General features: G+C 43.5%; 1 long non-coding RNA gene across 2 annotated transcripts; it reads right to left on the bottom strand.

Moving 5' to 3' along the window:
• Window positions 1-200: 200 nt before the first annotated feature.
• Window positions 201-19307, bottom strand: LOC132834310 (uncharacterized). Of its 2 annotated transcripts, none has more exons than XR_009647168.1 (3): window positions 19049-19307; window positions 4512-4566; window positions 201-2255 (listed from the first exon to the last, which is right to left on the bottom strand). It is a non-coding gene; the product is annotated as an uncharacterized LOC132834310 (long non-coding RNA). The 2 variants fall into 2 exon arrangements; XR_009647167.1 differs by lacking the exon at window positions 19049-19307 and adding an exon at window positions 18963-19048.
• Between the last annotated feature and the right edge of the window lie 1317 nt (window positions 19308-20624).

The following is a 20624-nucleotide window of genomic DNA, read 5'->3' as shown; positions in this document are numbered from 1 at the left end:
GGGCCTGTTTTCACACTGTAGGGAATCTAACTGACAGGTTTGGAATATGTCAGTAATGAAACAAGATAGCAGTAAGGAAGAAAGATTAGACTGTGATGGTGTGAGTGGATAACACATATCTCAGTCATCTACTCTCCAGCTCGGTTAGGCCTTTGATCACTTTGATGGCCCTTTTAAGTCCCATGCCAACTTAATGTCAATTTTGGATTTGATTTGATTTATTATTGTCACATGCAACAAGATACAGTGAAAAGTGTCATTTTGCCTGCTATCCAGATAAATCATACCTTACATAAGTACATCAGTGTAATAGAACAGAATGCAGAATATAGTGTTATAGCTACAAAGAAGGTTGCAGAAAATGATCAACTCTAATATATTCGAGGATCATTAATAAGTCTCGTAACAGCAGGGAAGAAGCTGTTCTTAAATCTGTTGGTATGTGTTTCCAAACTTTTGTATTTTCTGCCTGATGAAAGAAGGTTGAAGAGAGTATAACCAGGGCAGGATGGGTCTTTGGTTACGTTGGGTGCTTTCCCAAGACAGCTAGAAGTATAACTGAGTCAATGGAAGGACGGCTGTTTCTCGTGATGGACTGGGCTGCATTCACAACTCTCTGTAATTTTTTGTTGTCTAGGGTAGAGCAGTTGCCATACCAAGCTGTGATGCATCTGGGTAGGATGCTTTCCATGGTGCATCAACATAAATTGATAAGAGTCATAGCGAACATATTGAATTTCCTTAGCCTTCCTTAGTCATTGGCGTGCTTTCTTGACTGTCGCATCAATGTGGATGGACCAGAATAGATCATTGGTGATATTTACTGCTGAAGGTTGAAGTTCATGACCACCTGCACCAACCCACTCACTAACCTTTGTGCTTCGATCCTCCATGCAAGCACATCTAGTACCCAACAGGTGCAGACCTCAGGGGCTTTGTTGAGATTAAGTAAAATTAGGATTTAAATGTCTCTTACAATGTTCACTGTATTTAGAAAAATATTCTCATTCATAAAAGCTCATCTAAGCTTTTAAATTCCCTCAAGTACTTAAACACTTTTAAAATGAGGAGTTGTATTCACAAAACCAAATCACAGACATCAACCCTGTAATAACCTCTAAGTCGAGAATCAAACTATGAGTTTGAGGTTTCCAATGATACAATGATATGTTATGAAAAGCAGCCAAGTATTAATACTGACAGAATGATAGTCCTTATGATGGTATTGTACCAATGAGCAGCTTTTGTCACTGATACAACAGATTCTTTTAACATCTCATTGACAAAGGCAAGCTGATATTTTTATATTTTAACAGGCTGGACATGAAAATAAGTTTACAGCTTGGCAGTTCCACAGTCTTTCAAGATCCAGGCAAAAGAAATGTGGTCTGTTTGAAGTTAACACTGAGTTCTTCATTATGTGTGAGTCACAATCTGACCCTTTCCCCCACTGGTGAAAATCGGATCTGCTGGAAAAGGAAATGGGAGCTCCGAATCCAGATACCACCCATCTGTTTGAAAATTCTGCAGAGTTTCTGTGAAAATCCAGGCATACAGCAAGAACAGGGAATGGCAATCAGGAGCTGGAATCTCTATGCTGTAATTTTCCTCCCTAAAATAATTCAATGCAAAAAATAGGATTCTGCAACTTTAGTTACAAGACACAAGGAGAATTTATGCTTTGAATCTTCAAACTGATAAACTGTTGAAAGATTCACCTTAAGGCCACAGAAACATGCTTGGTTTGTAAACTTTCATATCCCTATAGTTTTATACAAATATGCAGGTCATTATCAAATATGGAACACAACTTTGAGTGCTGGCAGTGTTGAATGGTTCAGTGAAGATCAGTAGATACAAATAACTGATAGTTTTGGTAACTTTGAAAAGTATCTGATGTACAAAAATGTGTTTGAGTCAGATAAAGTGAGATAGTCTCCACCGTGCTCGTGAATCATAACTATGTTTCTGTCATCAATAGACCTTTCAAAATTCTAGGAACATTTAATTGAACATGACTCCATGTCTTTTTTTATCTATTAGTCTCTGTAGTGGTTCTGTTCACCGAACTGGAAGTTTTTGTTGCAAACGTTTCGTCCCCTGGCTAGGAGACATCATCAGTGCTGTGGAGCCTCCTGCGAAGCGCTTCTTTGATGTTTCTTCCGGCATTTATAGTGGTCTGTCCTTGCCGCTTCCGGGTGTCAGTTTCAGCTGTCCGCTGTAGTGATTGGTATATTGGGTCCAGGTCGATGCGTCTGTTGATGGAATTTGTGGATGAATTATTAGTCTCTAAATATACCACTCTGCATTCATTCATCAACTCACATTGTTAAACAACATTCACGCTTTACAGTAAAATCATTGAGACCTTTTCTTGAACATGAGAAACATCTTAATGAATTTTAAGATGATTTGTAGCTCAGGTTGAGGTTTTGGATGTAGGTTTGTTCGCTGAGCTGAAAGGTTCACTTCCAGACGTTTCATTACCTTACTAGGTAACATCTTCAGTGGACCTTATGCGAAGCAATGCTGCAAATTCCTGCTTTCTATTCATATGTTTGGGTTTCTTTGGGTTGGTGATGTCATTCCCTGTGGTGATGTTATTTTCTGTGGTGAAGTCACTTCCTGTTACTTTTCACAGGGGGTGGAGATGGGGGTCTAACTGGATGTGTTTGTTGATAGAGTTCCAGTTGGAGTGCCATGTTTCTAGGAATTCTCGTGTGTGTTTTTGTTTGGCTTGTCCTAGGATGGATGCATTGTCCCAGTCGAAGTGGTGTCCTTCCTCATCTGTATGTGAGCCACATGTCTTTTTGTGGCTAGTTGGTGTTCATGTATCCTGGTGGCTAGTTTTCTGCCTTTTTGTTTGTGTCCTTGCACGTTATTTTGTAAATGACATTAGTTTTGCTTGTTGTCTGTATAGGGTCTTTCAAGTTCATTAGCTGCTGTTTTAGTGTGTTGGTGGGTTTGTGGGCTACCATGATGCTAATGGGTCTGAGTAGTCTGGCAGTCATTTCTGAGATGGCCTTGATGTAGGGGAGAGTGGCTGGGTTTCTGGATGTATTTTGTCTGCTTGTTTGGGTTTTTCTCAGCACTGCAGCCTCACAGCACTAGGGACTCAGATTCGATTCCAACTTCAGGCTACTGTCTGTATGGAGTTTGCACAGTAGTGGGCGGCACGGTGGCACAGTGGTTAGCACTGCTGCCTCACAGCGGCAGAGACCCGGGTTCAATTCCCGCCACGGGGAACTGTCTGTGTGGAGTTTACCAATCCTCCCGTGTCTGCACGGGTTTCCTCTGGGCTCCGGTCTCCTCCCACAGTCCGAAGATGTGCAGGTTAGGTGAACTGGCTGTGCTAAATTGCCTGTAGTGTTAGGAGAAGGGGTAAATGTAAGGTAATGGGTCTGGTGGGTTGCTCCCCGAAGGGTCGGTGTGGACTTGTTGGGCCAAAGGGCCTGTTTCCACACTGTAAGTAATCTAATCTAAAATGCATCTAACCTACACATTCCTGGACACTACAGGCAATTTAGTGGGAGGAAACCAGAGCACCTGGAGGAAACCCACAGATATGGGGAGAATGCGCAAACTCCACGCAGACAGTCACCCAAGACTTGAATCGAACCCGGGTCCCTGGCACTGGGAGGCAGCAATGTTAACCCCTGAGCCACTGTGTTCTTGCCACGTAGGAATCGTAGTGGCCAGTTTGTATACTGCAAATTCACACAAATGGTAAGGTGATAATTACCAGATGACCTCTTTTTGTGATGTTGTTTGGGGATGAGACTTAATATGTCAGTCTGCCCCGTGGGCTGTAATTACATAAATATGCATTGCTTCCTTGAGTACTGTCCAGGTCACATCATGTTGTCGCAGGATGAAAAGTTGTTTTGCTACTGCAGAACTCATTTCCTACTCTCTTGGATTGATTTAAATCTGACATCACACTGGGTGTGGAAGCCCCCTGTCTAGCTATTTGAAGCAAAAAGGCAGTATGTGTTGACTCATTGTGTCAACAGAAAAAGGAGGTGTCAACAAGCGCTGGGACTTCCAATGCTTAAATAAATGCATTGAAAACAATTTGAGATCCAGAACATATTTACAGAGAGATATCAGTGCTACCACTCAGTGCTTCAGGAATTCACCTTGGGACACGGCCAACTACTTGAGGTATTAACCCTTTAAGGTTTATCTTCTTATAAAAATCCAGTTACAGGAATCACTGCTGACAAAAACGGGCCTTAAATACAAGGAACTGTAAATGAGAAGAATCAAAGCCAATATTCAAATAACAATAAACCTCCAGCTGTCTTGTTTGGTTTGAACTGATCTTGTACACATCTGCAGTTTAATCCACTACAAATCAAGAATTTGAGAATTTCTGCAAAGAGCATGCTAATTACTCAGAGGGAGATACTAAGAAACAGTAAGTTGAAATGGGTGAAGTAAACGTAGAAATAAGAAGTATTTAGAAAAAGGGATACAAACGAATTGATTTGATTCATTGCCACACGTACCCAATACAAATACAGGGAAAAGTGTTGTGTCGTGTCACCACTCTCCAGCTCCATCCTAAAGCACAGAAAATAAACCAAAATGCACAATGTAAACCCGGAAAAATAAAACAATAAAGTTTACATTATAGTCTGATCTGAATAATGTGAGGTAATTTTTGGAACAGCTTCTGCTTCTAAGCCTGGATCTGGGTTCCTCCGCTCCGATGCCTCGGGTCCCTGCGGCTAAACCATCTGTGTGCTATAACCGTGCTTCACCACGGCATCACCACTGGAACAAAAAGTCGCCTTTCTCCCACGCCATCTCGCCTCGAGCAACTCTACCACCGCCATGAGTTCACATTGGGGCGACCTCACCAATACAGCCGCCACTGGTGCTGTTACAGCATCCTGTGCTGGGACCAAACTCACCGCGTCTTCACCATCGGGCGCCCGGGCCTAGCTGCAGACCTGGAGCCTCAGCTCAGCCTGTGTCCCCAGACTCGGGTATAGTTGAGAAAAGAAGCGAGTCAAACAATCAGGGCAGGCAGGGACAAGGTAGGACTAATAAATTAAACTGCATTTATGTCAATGCAAGGGGCCTAACAGGGAAGGCAGATGAACTCAGGGCATGGTTAGGAACATGGGACTGGGATATTATAGCAATTACAGAAACATGGTTCAGGGATGGGCAGGACTGGCAGCTTAATGTTCCAGGGTACAAATGCTACAGGAAGGATAGAAAGGGAGACAAGAGAGGAGGGGGAGTGGTGTTTTTGATAAGGGATAGCATTGCAGCTGTACTGTGGGAGGATATTCCTGGAAATACATCCAGGGAAGTTATTTGGGTGGAACTGAGAAATAAGAAAGGGATGATCACCCTATTAGGATTGTATTATAGACCCCCTAATAGTCAGAGGGAAATTGAGAAACAAACTTTAAAGGAGATCTCAGCCATCTGTAAGAATAATGGGGTAGTTGTAGTGGGGAATTTTAACTTTCCAAACATAGACTGGAACTGCCATAGTGTTAAGGGTTAAGATGGAGAGGAATTTGTTAAGTGTGTACAAGAAAACTTTCTGATTCAGTATGTGGATGTACCATGTAGAGAAGGTGCAAAACTTGACCTACTCTTGGGAAATAAGGCAGGGCAGGTGACTGAGGTGTCAGTGGGGGAGCACTTTGGGGCCAGCGACCATAATTCTATTAGATTTAAAATAGTGATGGAAAAGGAGAGACCAGATCTAAAAGCTGAAGTTCTGATTTGGAGAAAGGCCAGTTTTGATGGTATTAGGCAAGGACTTTCAAAAGCTGATTGGGTGCAGATGTTTGCAGGTAAAGGGATGGTTGGAAAATGGGAAGCCTTCAGAAATGAGATAACGAGAATCCAGAGAAAGTATATTTCTGTCAGGGTGAAAGGAAAGGCTGGTAGGTATAGGGAATGCTGGATGAGGGTTTGGTTAAGAAAAAGAAGGAAGCATATGTAAGGTATAGACAGGATAGATCGAGTGAATCCTTAGAAGAGTATAAAGGCAGTAGGAGTATACTTAAGAGGGAAATCAGGAGGGCAAAGAGGGGACATGAGATAGCTTTGGCAAATAGACTTAAGGAGAATCCAAAGAGTTTTTACAAATACATTAAGGACAAAAGGGTAACTAGGAAGAGAATAGGGCCCTCAAACATCAGCAAGGTGGCCTTTGTGTAGAGCCGCAGAAAATGGGGGAGATACTAAATGAATATTTTGCATCAGTATTTACTTTGGAAAAGGATATAGAAGATATAGAATGTAGGGAAATAGATGGTGACATCTTGTAAAATGTCCAGATTACAGAGGAGGAAGTGCTGGATGCCTTGAAATGGGTAAAGGTGGATAAATCGTGGGCGGCACGGTGGTACAGTGGTTAGCACTGCTGTCTCACAGCACCTGAGACCCGGGTTCAATTCCTGCCTCAGGCGACTGACTGTGTGGAGTTTGCACGTTCTCCCCATGTCCGCGTGGGTTTCCTCCGGGTGCTCCGGTTTCCTCCCACAGTCCAAAGATGTGCGGGTCAGGTGAATTGGCCATGCTAAATTGCCCGTAGTGTCAGGTAAGGGGTAAATGTAGGGGTACTGGTGGGTTGCGCTTCGGCGGGTCAGTGTGGACTTGTTGGGCCGAAGGGCCTGTTTCCACACTGTAAGTAATCTAATCTAAAAAAATCCCCAGGACCTGATCAGGTGTAACCTAGAACTCTGTGGGAAGCTAGAGCAGTGATTGCTGGGCTTCTTGCTGAGATATTTGTATCATCGATAGTCACACGTGAGATGCCGGAAGACTGGAAGTTGGCTAACATGGTGCCACTGTTTAAGAAGGGTGGGAAGGACAAGCCAAGGAACTATAGACCAGTGAGCCTGATGTCAGTGGTGGGCCAGTTGTTGGAAGGAATCCTGAGGGACAGGATGGACATGTATTTGGAAAGGCAAGGACTGATTAGGGATAGTCAACATGGTTTTGTGCGTGGGCAATCATGTCTCACAAACTTGATTGAGTTTTTTGAGAAGTAATAAAGAGGATTGATGAGGGCAGAGTGGTAGATGTAATCTATATGGACTTCAGTAAAGCGTTCAACAAGATTCCCCATGGGAGACTGATTAGCAAGGTTAGATCTCACAGAATACAGGGAGATCTAGCCATTTGGATACAGAACTGGCTCAAATGTAGAAGACAGAGGGTTGGAGGGTTGTTTTTCAGACTGGAGGCCTGTGACCAGTGGAGTGCCACAAGGATTGGTGCTGGGTCCTCTACTTTTTGTCATTTACATAAATGATTTGGATGCGAGCATTAGAGGTACAGTTAGTAAGTTTGGAGATGACACCAAAATTGGAGGTGTACTGGACAGCGAAGAGGGTTACCTCAGATTACAACAGGATCTTGACCAGATGGGCCCATGGGCTGAGAAGTGGCAGGTGGAGTTTAATTCAGATAAATGTGAGGTGCTACATTTTGGGAAAACAAATCTTAACAGGACTTATACACTTAATGGTAAGGTCCTAGGGAGTGTTGCTGAACAAAGAGACCTTGGAGTACAGGTTCATAGCTACTTGAAAGTGGAGTCACAGGAGATAGGATAGTGAAGAAGACGTTTGGTATGCTTTCCTTTATTGGTCAGAGTATTGAGTACAGGAGTTGGGAGGTCATGTTGCGGCTGTACAGGACATTGGTTAGGCCACAGTTGGAATATTGCATGCATTTCTGATCTCCTTCCTACCGGAAAGATGTTGTGAAACTTGAAACGATTCAGAAAAGATTTACAAGGGTGTTGTCAGGTTTGGAGGATTTGAGCTATAGGGAGAGGCTGAACAGGCTGGGGTTGTTTTCCCTGGAGCATCAGAGGTGACCTTATAGATGTTTACAAAATTATGAGGGGCATGGATAGGATAACTAGACAAAGTCTTTTCCCTGGGGTCAGGGAGTCCAGAACTAGAGGGCATAGGTTTAGGGTGAGAATGGAAAGATATAAAAGAGACCTCAGGGGCAACGTTTTCACACAGAGGGTGGTACGTGTATGGAATGAGCTGTCAGAGGAATTGGTGGAGATTTGATACAATTTCAACATTTAAGAGGCATTTGGATGGGTATATAAATAGGAGGGGTTTGGAGGGATATGGGATGGGTGCTGGCAGGTGGAACTAGATTGGGTCGGGATATCTGGTCGGCATGGATGAGCTGGACTGAAGGGTCTGTTTCCATGTTGTACATCTCTACGACTCCATCAAGCCTGGGACCTGCTCCTCACTCACTGGCCTCGGGCTGGGATAAAGCCACATCCACCTTTCCTAGTTTTGCTGCCGCCACCACTGGACACCTCCTCCTTCATCCCGGACCTCCTCCTTCATCATTTACTCAGCCTTCCTTCTCCCCGGGCATGTGCTGCCATATTATCTGCCCTTCTGTGCAGGACACGCTCTTGCTGATGCCACCACCAATGCCGCTGCAATTGAGGCGAAAAAATAAGGGAAATTAAAAAAGGAAGATAAAAAGCAAAAATAAAAAAAAACGAAAAGTAGGTGGAAGCAGGACAAGCCCCAGGCTGAGTAGTCTGAATGTTGTTACTCTGCTGCCGCCATCTTGAAAAAAGAGAGAATCAGATTTATTTGGGTTGGTTAAACAACAGAATTTGGCCAACACAATCTGCTAACTGATGAGTAATCTCTCATTCACTGTTCCAGGGCTGTACTATTCATCAATAATAAACAGTGCTTAAGCGTAGTGTTTGGAAATTTGTAATGTAAACACTGGAGACTTGAACTTGAATAAGAGCAGAAAATAGGCAGCAATAGGTCAGCACACTATTGCAATGTACACTTTGCATTTCCATCCCATTCAGCTACACAAATAGAAAATATTCAGGTGCTGTACTATGTGCTCACAAAATAGGAAAAAACATTTTACACAGCTCTCATTGTGCGATGGTACACTCTATCGCCTCAGGTACTTCTCATGTCTTTCTATTCTTTGCTTATTGCTACACTAACCCAAAACTTGTGTTTATACAGCATTTTTAATGTAGAAAATAGCTGAAGTTGATTTACAGAGGTGAGAGTTACATAGTCATGAAGTCATACAGCACAGAAACAGACCCTTCGGTCCAACTCATCCAGGCTGACCAGACAGCCAATCAGACCTAGTTCTATTTGCCAGCACCTGGCCCGTATCCCTCCAAACCCTTCTTATTCATGTACCCATCCAGATGCCTTTTAAATGTTGGAATTGTACCAGCCTCCACCACTTCCTCTGGCAGCTCATTCCATACATGCACCACCGTCTGCATGAAATAGTTACCCCTTCAGTCCCATTTAAATCTTTCCCTTCTCACCTTCAAACATATGTCTTCTAGTTTTGGACCCAACCCCCGCAGCACCCCCCCTTCCCCCAATTCCCCCCTACCGGAAAAGACTTTGCCTCTTTACCCTATCCATGCCCCTCGTGATTTTATAAACCGCTATAAGGTCACCTCTCAGCCTCTGACGCTCCAGGGAAAATAGCCCTAGCGTATTCAGCCTCTCCCTCTAGCTCAAACCCTCCAACCTGGGCAACATCCTTGTAAATCGTTTCCGCACCCTCCCAGCATTTCTCACAGACAGAAAAGTATGTGTCTTTTTACATTTAAAGCACAATGTTATTCAGATCATGGTCTTCCTGTGGTAAATCCTCCACTTCTAATATCCTGTAAAATGGACAGAGAAAAGTCATTACTGGAAGTGGGAATCAGAACGCAATTTCTTTCTTCTCCTGTTCCCTAAATCCTTTAAAAAAAGAAATAACTAAACCTAAGGAGGGAGACAACTAAGGCATTAGCTTTCAGGTTCTTAATTGAGAAGATGGAGCCAGACAGTTTCAGGGAGCAGGTTCCGGAGACTGTAGTAGAACCAGGCATCAATGGTGGGACAGAGGGAAGGAGGAATATACAGGAGGGAGTCAAAGTGATAGAGAGTTTGCAGCCGAGGAAGAAAGTTGCAGTCGAAGGAGGGTTAAGACCATGGAAGGTTGTGACAAGGATGATGAGGTGTCTGGTGGAATAGGTAACAAGGAACATTGAATAAGTTAAAGTTACAGAGATTCGAATGTCTGCCAAACTCAGAATATTTGAATCTGGAAGTTGACAAAGGTGCAGCTGGAAGTTTCAACTGGAGATCAGCTGAAGTGAGAAGCAAATGGGCAATACAATGAAGGTGGAACCAAGCAATCTTTGTGATGATGAGGATATGGGAGATAGAAGCTTAGCTTATGGTTCTAACATTCTGGGTGAACCTGAGGCAGTGGGTGGGATCTTAGCAAGTTCAGCCCTGATGGAATGAGAAGCTCAGTGACTCTGTGAATAGTAGTTATTGGTGATGCTGTGACCGGCCTCTGGAGCAAGTCAGATGTGAACCTGAGTCTTCTGGCTCAGAGGCAAGGACACCACCACCCACTTCACAAGAGCTCCTCCCTCTGAATTGTAGACTTGGCAGTACCTTTGGAGCTGAATGAACCAATTGTCATCTGACCTCTGAGCTCCCGAGCCAATCAGCGATGGAGGATAGGATGACAACTGAAGAAGCTCTTCCTGTTGACCACTCACCTTGCTGGCCCTGACAGGTTAGCTAACATGTAATATGGGTGGGACATCCAGGGTTCAATGTTAAAACAGCTAATAATTGGGTTCTCCAGAATTTCAACCATTTCTCAATTACCCATTCGACACATCTAATGGCTCCGTTATTCATTCAGGGGTTACAGGCAATGCTGGCTCAGCCATCATTTATTGCTCATCCTTAGTTACCCTGTTGTGAACCTTCTTGAACCACGACAGTCCATTTCATAGAATCTTAGAATCCCTACAGTGGGGAAGCAGGCAATTCAGCCCATCGAGGGAACACTGACCCACCAAAGAGCATCCCAGCCAGACCTACTACCCACCTCCCAACTCCATCCCTGTGCCCATGCACTTCCCACTCCTAAACCATCTAGCCTGCATATCTTTCGACACTATGGACAATTTAGCACTGCCAATTCACCCTAACCTGCACATCTCTGGAGTGTGGGAGGAAAGAGTCGAGTGTGTGGTGCTGGAAAAGCACAGCAGGCCAGGCAGCATTCAAGGAGCAGGAGAATTGACGATTTAGGCATAACAAATTCCTGATGAAGGGCTTATGCCCGAAATGTTGATTCTCCTGCTCCTTGGATGCTGTCTGACCGGCCGTGCTTTTCCAGCACCATTCTCGACTTTGATCTCTAGCATCTGCAGTCCTCACTTTCTCCTAGTGTGGGACGAAACCAGATTACCTGGAGGAAACTCTTACAGACATGGGGAGAATGTGGAAACTCCACACAGACTGTCTGCCCAGGGGTGTAGACAGACACACAATGCAATTAGGGAAAGATTTCCAAGATTTTGAGGTGACAGTGAATGAACAGTGATATTTTTCCAAGCCAGGATGGTGAGTGACTTGGGGAGGATCTTGAAGGTAGTGGTGTTCCCAAATGTTGGCTGTCCTTGTCTTTTTAGTGGTCATGGGGTTTGGAAAGAGTTGTCTAAGAAGTCTTGGTGAGTGTCTACAATACATATTAGAAATGGTACATGCTGCTGCGACTGAGCATGAGTGGTGGAGGGAGTCGATGTTTGTGAATGTGGTGCCAATCAAGAGGGTTGTTTTCTCCTGGATAGTGTCAAGCTTTTTGAGTGTTGTTGGAGCTGTACCCATCCAATTAAGTGGGAAGCATTCCATCAATATTCCTGACTTGTGCCTTGCAGATGGTGTGCAGGCTTTGGTGAGTTAGGAAGCAAGTTACTTGCTGCAGGATTCTTAGCCACTGATCTGCTTTTGTAGCCACAGTATTTATGTGGTTATTCTGGCAAATGGTAATGTCTAGGGTCATGGTAATGTGAGATTCATTGATGATAACACCACAGACGTCAAGCGATGGTAGTTACTTGGTCTCTTGTTGGAGATGGTCATTGCTTGTCACACGTGTGGCCTAAATGTTACTTGCCACTTGCCTCTTGTCAGCCCAAGCCTTGATATTGTTCAGATCTTGTTGTTCTTGAATATGGACTACTCCAAAACTGGGCAATCACGAATGACACTGAATGCTGTGCATTCACTGGCAAACATCCTCACTTCTGACCTTATGTTGGGAGAAAGGTCATTGATAAAGCAGCTGAGGATGGCTGAGCCTAGGACACTGCCCTGAGGAACTCCTGAAGAATTGTCCTGAAGTTGAGGTGCCAGGTATGACTCCCTCTTTCCCTCTGATAGCCACTGATGCCAGTTGTGTTAGGGCTCCTCGATGCTGCACTTGATCAGAATGGTGCTGGAAAAGCACAGCAGGTCAGGCAGCATCCGAGGAGCAGGAGAGTCGACATTTCGGGCAAAAGCCCTTTATCACCTGTCTTCTGGAGTCTCGGTGTTTTGTTCATGTTTGGTCCAAGGGCTGTAATGAAGTCAGTAGGTGAGTGGTCCTGGCAGAATGCAAACTGAGTGTGAGCAGTTTATTACCAAGCAATGGAATTATCAGTGACCTCTTCCATCTGCTGATCGAGAGTAGGCTAATGGGGCAGTAATCGGCCAAGCTGGGGTTTTCATGCATCATAAGAACAGGGCTTACCTGGGCAATTTTCCACATTGTTGGGTAGTTGCCATTGTTGTATCTGTGCTGTAACAGCTTAGCTAGGGTTGCAGCAAGTTCTGGAGCACATGTCTTCAATACTAATGCCTTAGGGCCTATAGCCTCTGCTGTGCCCATTTTCTTCAGTCATTTCTCTCTGCCATGTGGAGTGAATTGAATTTGCTAAAGACTGAGATCTAAAATGCTAGGGGCTTCCAGAAGAAGCTGAGATAGACTTATTCACTTAGCATTTCTAGCTGAAAATTGTTGCAAATGCTTTATTGTTGACGTGCTGGACTCCCCCATTATTCAAGATGGCAACATCTGTGGAGACTCCTCCTCCAGTGAGCTGTTTCACTGCCCACCACCATTCACAACTAAATGTGTCAGGACTACAGAAGTTAGATCTGATCCGTTGGGTTGTGAAATTTCTTAGTGTGCCTATCATGTACTGCTTCTGCTGTTTGGCATGCAGTAGTCCTGTGTTGTAGCTTCTAGGTTGCAATCTCATTTCTAGGTATGCCTGGCACTTGCCCTTCTGCCCTATTCATTAAGTCAGGTTTGATCCCCTGGCTTATTGGTAATGGTGGAGTGGGGGCTATGCTGGGCCATGAAGTTGCAGATTGTGTTTCAGTTTAATGCTGCTGCTGATCATGGCCCACGTTCACTAGAAACTCAGATGGACTCACCATATAAACACTTTGGCTACAACAGCAGGTCAGAGACTGGGAATCCTGCGGTGAGTAACTCACCTCCTGACTCCCAAAGCATGTATGTCATCTACAAGGCACAGTTCAGGAGTATGATGGAGTAACTTCCCGCTTGCTTGGATTTGTATAGATCCAACAACACTCAAGAAGCTGAACACCGTCAAGACAAAGCATCCCACTTGATTGGAACTATATCCACAAACATTCACTCTCTCTACTACCAATGCTGAATAGCGCCAGTGTGTAGCATGTAGAAGATGTCGAAATTCACCAAAGATCCCTGGACAGCATCTTCCAAATCCACAACCGTTTCCATCTTAAAGGATAAGGGCAGCAGATACATGGGCACACCACCACAAATAAGTTCCCCTCCAAGACTCTCACCTTCCTGACTTGGAAATACATCACTGTTCTTTTACTGTTGCTGGGTTAAATTCCTGAAATTTCCTCCTGAATGATATGATAGATCAACATAAAGCACCTAGACTGCAGTAGTTCAAGAAGGCAGCTTGCCACCATTTTCTTAAGAGCAATTATAGGTGGGTGAGAAATACTGATCAGCCAGTGACGCCCACATCCCACAATAACTAAAAACAATCTGTTGTCCTGTTCTGTGAGTTGGTTGAGGCTACAGGTTTGGAAAGTGGTGCTGAAGAAGCTTTGGTTGCTGCAGTGCATCTTCTGGTTGGTGCACACTCACACCACCATGCTTTGGTGGCAAATCAGGAGCTGATAGTTGCCTTTTCTTGAATGGTGTTAAGATTAGATTAGATTACAGGCCCTTCGGCCCAACAAGACCACACCGACCCGCCAAAGCGCAACCCACCCATACCCCTACCTTTACCCCTTTACCTAACACTACGGGCAATTTAGCCTGGCCAATTTACCTAACCTGCACATTTTTGGACTGTGGGAGGAAACCGGAGCACCCGGAGTAAACCCATGTAGACATGGAGAGAGTGTGCAAACTCCACACAGACAGTCGCCTGAGCCGGGAATGCTAACCACTGTGCCACCGTGCCGCCCAAGGTTCTAGAGTGATGATGAAGGTGCCCTCCTCTAGGTAAGTGGCTTACCGAAGATGCATAGCTTTACAGCATGACCTGCTTTGTTACATTTTAGTCATTTTTAGAATGCTAACAGGTTTCTTTGCATTGTTCAATGACTGGAATTGCATAATGCCAAAAGTCGAGTTCAGTTCCGTCAGAATTCACAATGAGGAATGAGGAATGACTGGCTTTTAGAAGCTTGGGAGTTGCTGACGTGTTTCTATTTATTGTATGTAAATAAAGGGGTAGGGTGTCGAGAAATACACCAGAAATCAACGTTCACGATGGTTAGTTTACTGTTAGAACAAGAATTTCAGTGGAAGTTATTGCTATGACTTTTAATACAAAGATGAGCTATGAAGAAATTTGGTAATCTAACCCGATATACTGTTGGGAGATTAACGGCTAATTTTGGAATCATAGAGTCATTATGATACAATCGAACCATAATAACTTTCTGTAGCAAAATCCAGTCAACCCATTTCCCCATTCTGTAACCCAATAGGTCAATTTCTTGTGTCTCTTCGATTTTAATCAACCGTTGATTATTTCCACTTGCTACATTAAGAAAAGTTTTTCCTCATATCCCCCCCTTTACATTTCTTGCTCAAAACCTTAAATTTGTGCCCCATAGTCCTTGAATGAGTTTAGGAAATTAGAGCAGAAGTGGACCATTCGGCCCCTCGAGCTTGCTCTGCCATCCAATTAGTTGAAAATGTGTTGCTGGTTAAAGCACAGCAGGTCAGGCAGCATCCAAGGAATAGGAAATTCGACGTTTCGGGCATAAGCCCTTCATCAGGAATGTTATTACAGGTTGTCCTGGTTGGGTCCAAATTTTGTTGGTTGGAATGTAGTTTTTATATTACATGCTGCCTGACCTGCTGTGCTTCAACCAGCAACACATTTTCAACTGTGATCTCCAGCATCTGCAGACCTCATTTTTTACCCGAAGATTTTAACCTACTGTGAATCCTCTTGCAAGGATGCCTTCCTTGAAGAAGCTCTCTTCCGCCCTCTACAAGGATTTCAGTACCTTGGATGCTGCCTGACCTGCTGTGCTTTAACCAGCAACACATTTTCAACTGTGATCTCCAGCATTTTTTACCCGAAGATTTTAACCCTGCCATCCAGTTAGGTCAAGGCTGATCTGTTTGCATTTCAAATTCCACATTCCCATCCATTTATTCACCTAACAAGAACCCATCAAGGGCCCAAGAAGAGTGATATTGAACTTGAAATGTGAATTCTGTCCCTCCACAGATGTTGCCCGCTTTGCTGAGTTTCTCCATTCACCCTGCCTGCAGTACTATTAGCTAATGGGAGCAGCTTGTCTTTTATCTATCTCAGGGGTTCTTAAAGGGTATGTTGTGATCCCCAGTGGGGCTATGGGACATGAGATAGAAATGGCCGGTTTAGAGGCAATCAGTAATCTCTCCGGAAGAGTCCTGGAACTGACTCCAAGGTCCCTGCCAAAACAGCTTTGTAAGATAAGCTGTGACATACATCCAGGATAGTTTGACTAGCTTAACTACACAGACATGATGACAGGCAAAAGTCCCTGCGAATGCAGTGACAGAGTTTGCTGATCATTTGGCCACATTGTAAGTTCCACAGCCCAATTGCTGCTCCCTGCACACCTGTCCAACAGTTGGTGTCTAGAGTTTTTATCACTGAAATCTCCTCACCCACCACTCAGTGACTTTTTCACCCTGCCCCACACTCAACAACCAAATCTATCTATCCCAACCTTCGTATTACTTCAGCAAGAAATTAAATTAGATTCATCGAACTCAACCTGCATTTTACGAATGAGTTCTGGCTCTAAATAATTCACAAGGCACATTAAATTTTTTTCCCAATTTTTGTTTCTCAAACCTGACACATCCTGATATTAAACTGAACTGCACTGGATATAATTGTCCTCCCACCCTTCCTTTAACAAAGCTAAAAATCACACAACGCCAGGTTATAATCCAACAGGTTTATCTGGAAGCACTAGCTTTCAAAGTGCTGCTCCTTCATCCGCCATCTTGCTTCCAAATAAACCTGTTGGATTATGACCTGGTGTTGTGTGATTTTTACATTTGTCTACCTCAGTCCAACACTGGCATCTCCAAACCATTCCTTGAACAATAGTGTCAAATTTATCCCTGTTAAATATTCTTTTCCTCAACAACACTGCTCTTTGGAAGACTGCACAAATGCCCTTTTGTGTGTTAAAATATCACTGTCGTATTTGTTATTGAAATTTTAAACATAAGAAATCAGGCTACATGGAGAACTGTGGTTTGCTTGACAAGCAAAGGCCAGCAGGCAATGAGGAGTCCCATGCTTGGGTTTTCTGAACCAATGCAGTGACCCTCAGGTTCCAGTTCATGGAATCAGGCCTAGACCTGAGCCTGAGTCAGTGCCAGGAGTTTAGAGAAGGTCAGTGTCAGTCACGAACAGCATTCAGGTCCTTTATAATGAGACTGAGAGGAAGACTTTGGCATCCAAACTTGAAGATTGCTCATCCTAAGTATAATCCTGTTTCAGGCTATCCAGGGCAAAGCAGTCTTAGAAAGCACACTTTCAAGCAGCATTTGGCCCTTATTTGCTGATACATGAAATAGAAATTCGCAGATGCTTCAATGGGTGAGGAACCCTGCTGCTTGTTCGCAACCAGTGTTGGGTGGCACGGTGGCTCAGTGGTTAGCACTGCTGCCTCACAGAGTCAGGGACCTGGGTTTGATTCCAGCTTCGGGCGACTGTCTGTTAAGAGTTTGCACATTCTCCCTGTGTCTGTATGGGCTTCCTCTAGGTACTCCAATTTCCTCCTGCAAGGAGCGCAGGTTAGGTGAATTGGCCATGCTAACTTGCCCATAGTGTTCAGGGATGTGTAAGTTAGGTGCATCAGTCAGAGGTAAATGTAGAGGAGTGGATTTGGGTCAGATATTCTTCACAGGGCCAGTGTGGACTGGGGTAGACAAATATAAAGGGCCTGCTTCCACACTGAGGGGTTTCTAATTCTAATTCAGTGCTGATGACCTTCTAGCCAAATGCATGCATGTCCTTCCTTCCTGCAAATGAGGTGTTTCATTAGACTGTTGCTCAATTGGCCTTGAAATCCTGTGTTAGAGTCCACTCTGCAGGTCAAAGACCACCACAAACAACAAAGACTGGGTTAAAATGATATACAGTACTGACTATTAGGTGGAAGGATTGAATGATGAATACTACTGTCACTATTGACCTTGTTACAGTAACAATGCACTTTCTAACAGGGAGAGTATGATTGGTGGAGATGGTGGCATAGGAAAACCTAAATGCAACAAAGAAAAGGGGGAAAGTAAATGTGGGACAAATAGGATTAGAAAAAGTGATAAGGACACTGTACCGTTTTCTTTTATCTGACTTTAAGCAAAGCAAAACCAAATCTAATTTAATATAAAATCAAAAAGACCCACGGATGCTGAAAATCAGAAACAAAAACAGAAATTGCTGGAAAAGCTCAGCAGGTCTTGCAGCATCTGTGGAGAGGAATCAGAGTTAACATTTTGGGTTCTGAGGAAGAGTTACTGAACCTGAAACATTAACTGTGATTTCTCTCCACAGATACTGACATACCTACTGAACTTTTCCAGCAATTTCTGTTTTTGTTCCAAATCTAATTTGCTCCATTGTATCAACACTGGAATGCTGTTGCAGCTACTGAATTTCCAAAGCCTCAGAATTACTCTTATTTTTGAGCTGCTTGTCTTATCTTGCATACAGGCACATCTGCCCCTCCAGAACATTGCCTTGAATTCTTTCCTTTCAGCCAAATCTAATTCATGTCTGTGTCAATGAACAATTTCTTCAATACTCTACACCTATTGCGTGCCCCTACTCCAAACTTCACTCAGGTCAGAATATTGTTAGATGTCAACTCTTCCATTTCTGTACGTCGTAATTCCTGGTTTCATTTTACAAATATAGTTCTGGAATGCTATTGGTCAGTATGTGGAACTCATTGCCTGAAAGGTGGGAACCATCACATATAGATCATTTGGCGTGCTAAAGCATACAAGGTTATGGGCTAACTGCTGGAAAGTGGGACTTGACAGATCACAGACATGATGGGCTGAAGTGCTTCTTTCTGGCTGTAATACTCTGTGACTTTAACACTGGGCTCAAGAAAATAGCTTTTCAGTTCTCTTCAGCCTGAAGATAGGTCCAATTCACAGCCCCACAATGTGACAGATCATGTCACTGTACTAGTATTCAGGAGGCTGGGTAATGCCTTGGGATATGGGTTCACAACCCACCATGAAAGCTGCTCGAATCCAAATTCAGTTACCTAAGTTTGGCACTGAAGAGAAAAAAGGCTAGTTCCAGCCATGAAACCATCATCAAGCATCATGAGAACTAAAACAGATTTAAGAAAGCCCTATCGGAAAGAAATCTGCAAATCTGACCTTCCAGATTGTCAGTAATGTTGTTGAGTCTGAAATGACCCGGCGTTTTAATCTTAAGGGCAATAAATGCTGGTCAATGACATCCATGTCCCATTTCTGCTATAGTAGTGCCAGGGCCAATATTCACACCAAGAAGATTAGGGATCAAATCCTACCTTGTTGGCACCAATCTATTCCACAACAGCTATCCAGCAGCTGCCTTCTCAAGGATCTGAACTGCGGTGACAACATGTACTTTTACCTGCCTGTTGTTGCCTGCAATGACGGTAGTAGAGGCTCCAATTTCATTCCATGACATGGCTGATCTGCATTCTCTCCCATTCCTGCTGTTTGCCATTGGTGTGCACTGGAAAGAGTTTACAACCTGTTTGGCCACTTTTTGAATGTACCGTCCTTGACCATCTGTGTCCTTGGGTGGGTTGGGAACTGAGCTTCTAGCTCAGAGGCAGGGATGCTGCCCATTGCACCACAAGACTTCCTCCATTTATCATTATCCTTTCTATCTGTTTTCTTATGTTATTTGTAAGTTACATAGATTGAGTAGCATGGATTTGGTTCACTTAAAAAAAGCTCATACAGGTTTATGAACAGCTTAGATGACAACTTGCTCTTGCAAATAATGACGTATGCAACCCGCATCCACCATACTTCTGCTGACACTGCACATGGCAGGTGCTAAAAGATATTTGATTAAGTTGGAGCCAAAGAGTATGAAAAGCGGCCTTCCAGCCCATCACTAGTCATCAAACACCTACCTATTCTTATCTCATTTTCCAGAACGTGGACCACAGTTTTGAATGCAACAGCATTTCAGGTGCCCATCTAAATAGTTCGAAAATGATTTGATGTTTCCCACCTCCATCACTCTTTCAGGCAGTGAGTTCCATTCCTCATTCCACTGTGTTTAGATCACCTCTAAACTTGCTCCTCCTTAATTAAAACTGTGCCCCATGGTTATTGACACCTCTAATATGCAAAAATGCTTCTCCATTTCTGTCTTGTCTAAGTCCCTCAGAACATTGCTACTTCAGTCAGATTTCAATGCTCGAATGAAAACAACCCCAGCCTACCTAGTCTCTCTTCATACCAGGAAGTTTAAGCTCTTGTATGTTTTTTTTGTGTGTTTACTTTTTTGACTGCATAATGGTGTTGGCTAGTCTATTAGGAAAGTATGAATATCCTCGTCCCCTCTGAAATCGAGCTAGATTGTTAAGAAAAAGTGGAACAGAGCAGGATGATGGAGTAAAGATTCATGTCAATCAGAATCTAATTGAATGACAAGTCATGAGAACTGAATGGACTACTGCTGTTCCTTTGCATCTTCTACTGCTAGCATACTCTTGCTATATTTGCCCTATATTTGAGTATGGTTAGGCCCTGCATGGTATTTTTCTTTAGATATAATTAAGTATATCTGTGTGAAATTTGATCTGTTGTGTTGACTGACCATTTGAAAGTGAGATTTATGGCAATTAACAAATGTAACCTGATTATGCTTTCAAAAAGTAACTCAGAATTTACACAGCATAGATAAATTGGTAGCACTCAAATCTGTCTGCCAGAAGATGGAAGTGTTTAAACCGAAGGTTGAAATTGGATCTTCAGAGAGCCAGTGCAGGATTGACCACCTTCTGGTGCTAGTGCAGTCCAGTGATAAGGGAAGTGCTGCAATGTTAGAGGTGAGGCATTTTGGGTGAGCCATTAAGCTTAAAACATTCTTCAGCATTCTTTGAAGAAATGATAGAGTTCTCCAGTACAAGAGCCAACACTCTTCCCTCAAATTATCACCACCAATAAAGATTACATTTCGAAATATG

This window comes from Hemiscyllium ocellatum, chromosome 39 (genome assembly GCF_020745735.1).
Source record: "Hemiscyllium ocellatum isolate sHemOce1 chromosome 39, sHemOce1.pat.X.cur, whole genome shotgun sequence".
NCBI lineage: Eukaryota > Metazoa > Chordata > Chondrichthyes > Orectolobiformes > Hemiscylliidae > Hemiscyllium > Hemiscyllium ocellatum.
The sequence above is the reverse complement of the archived record's forward strand: the minus strand, read 5'-3'. Positions and strand labels throughout refer to the sequence as shown.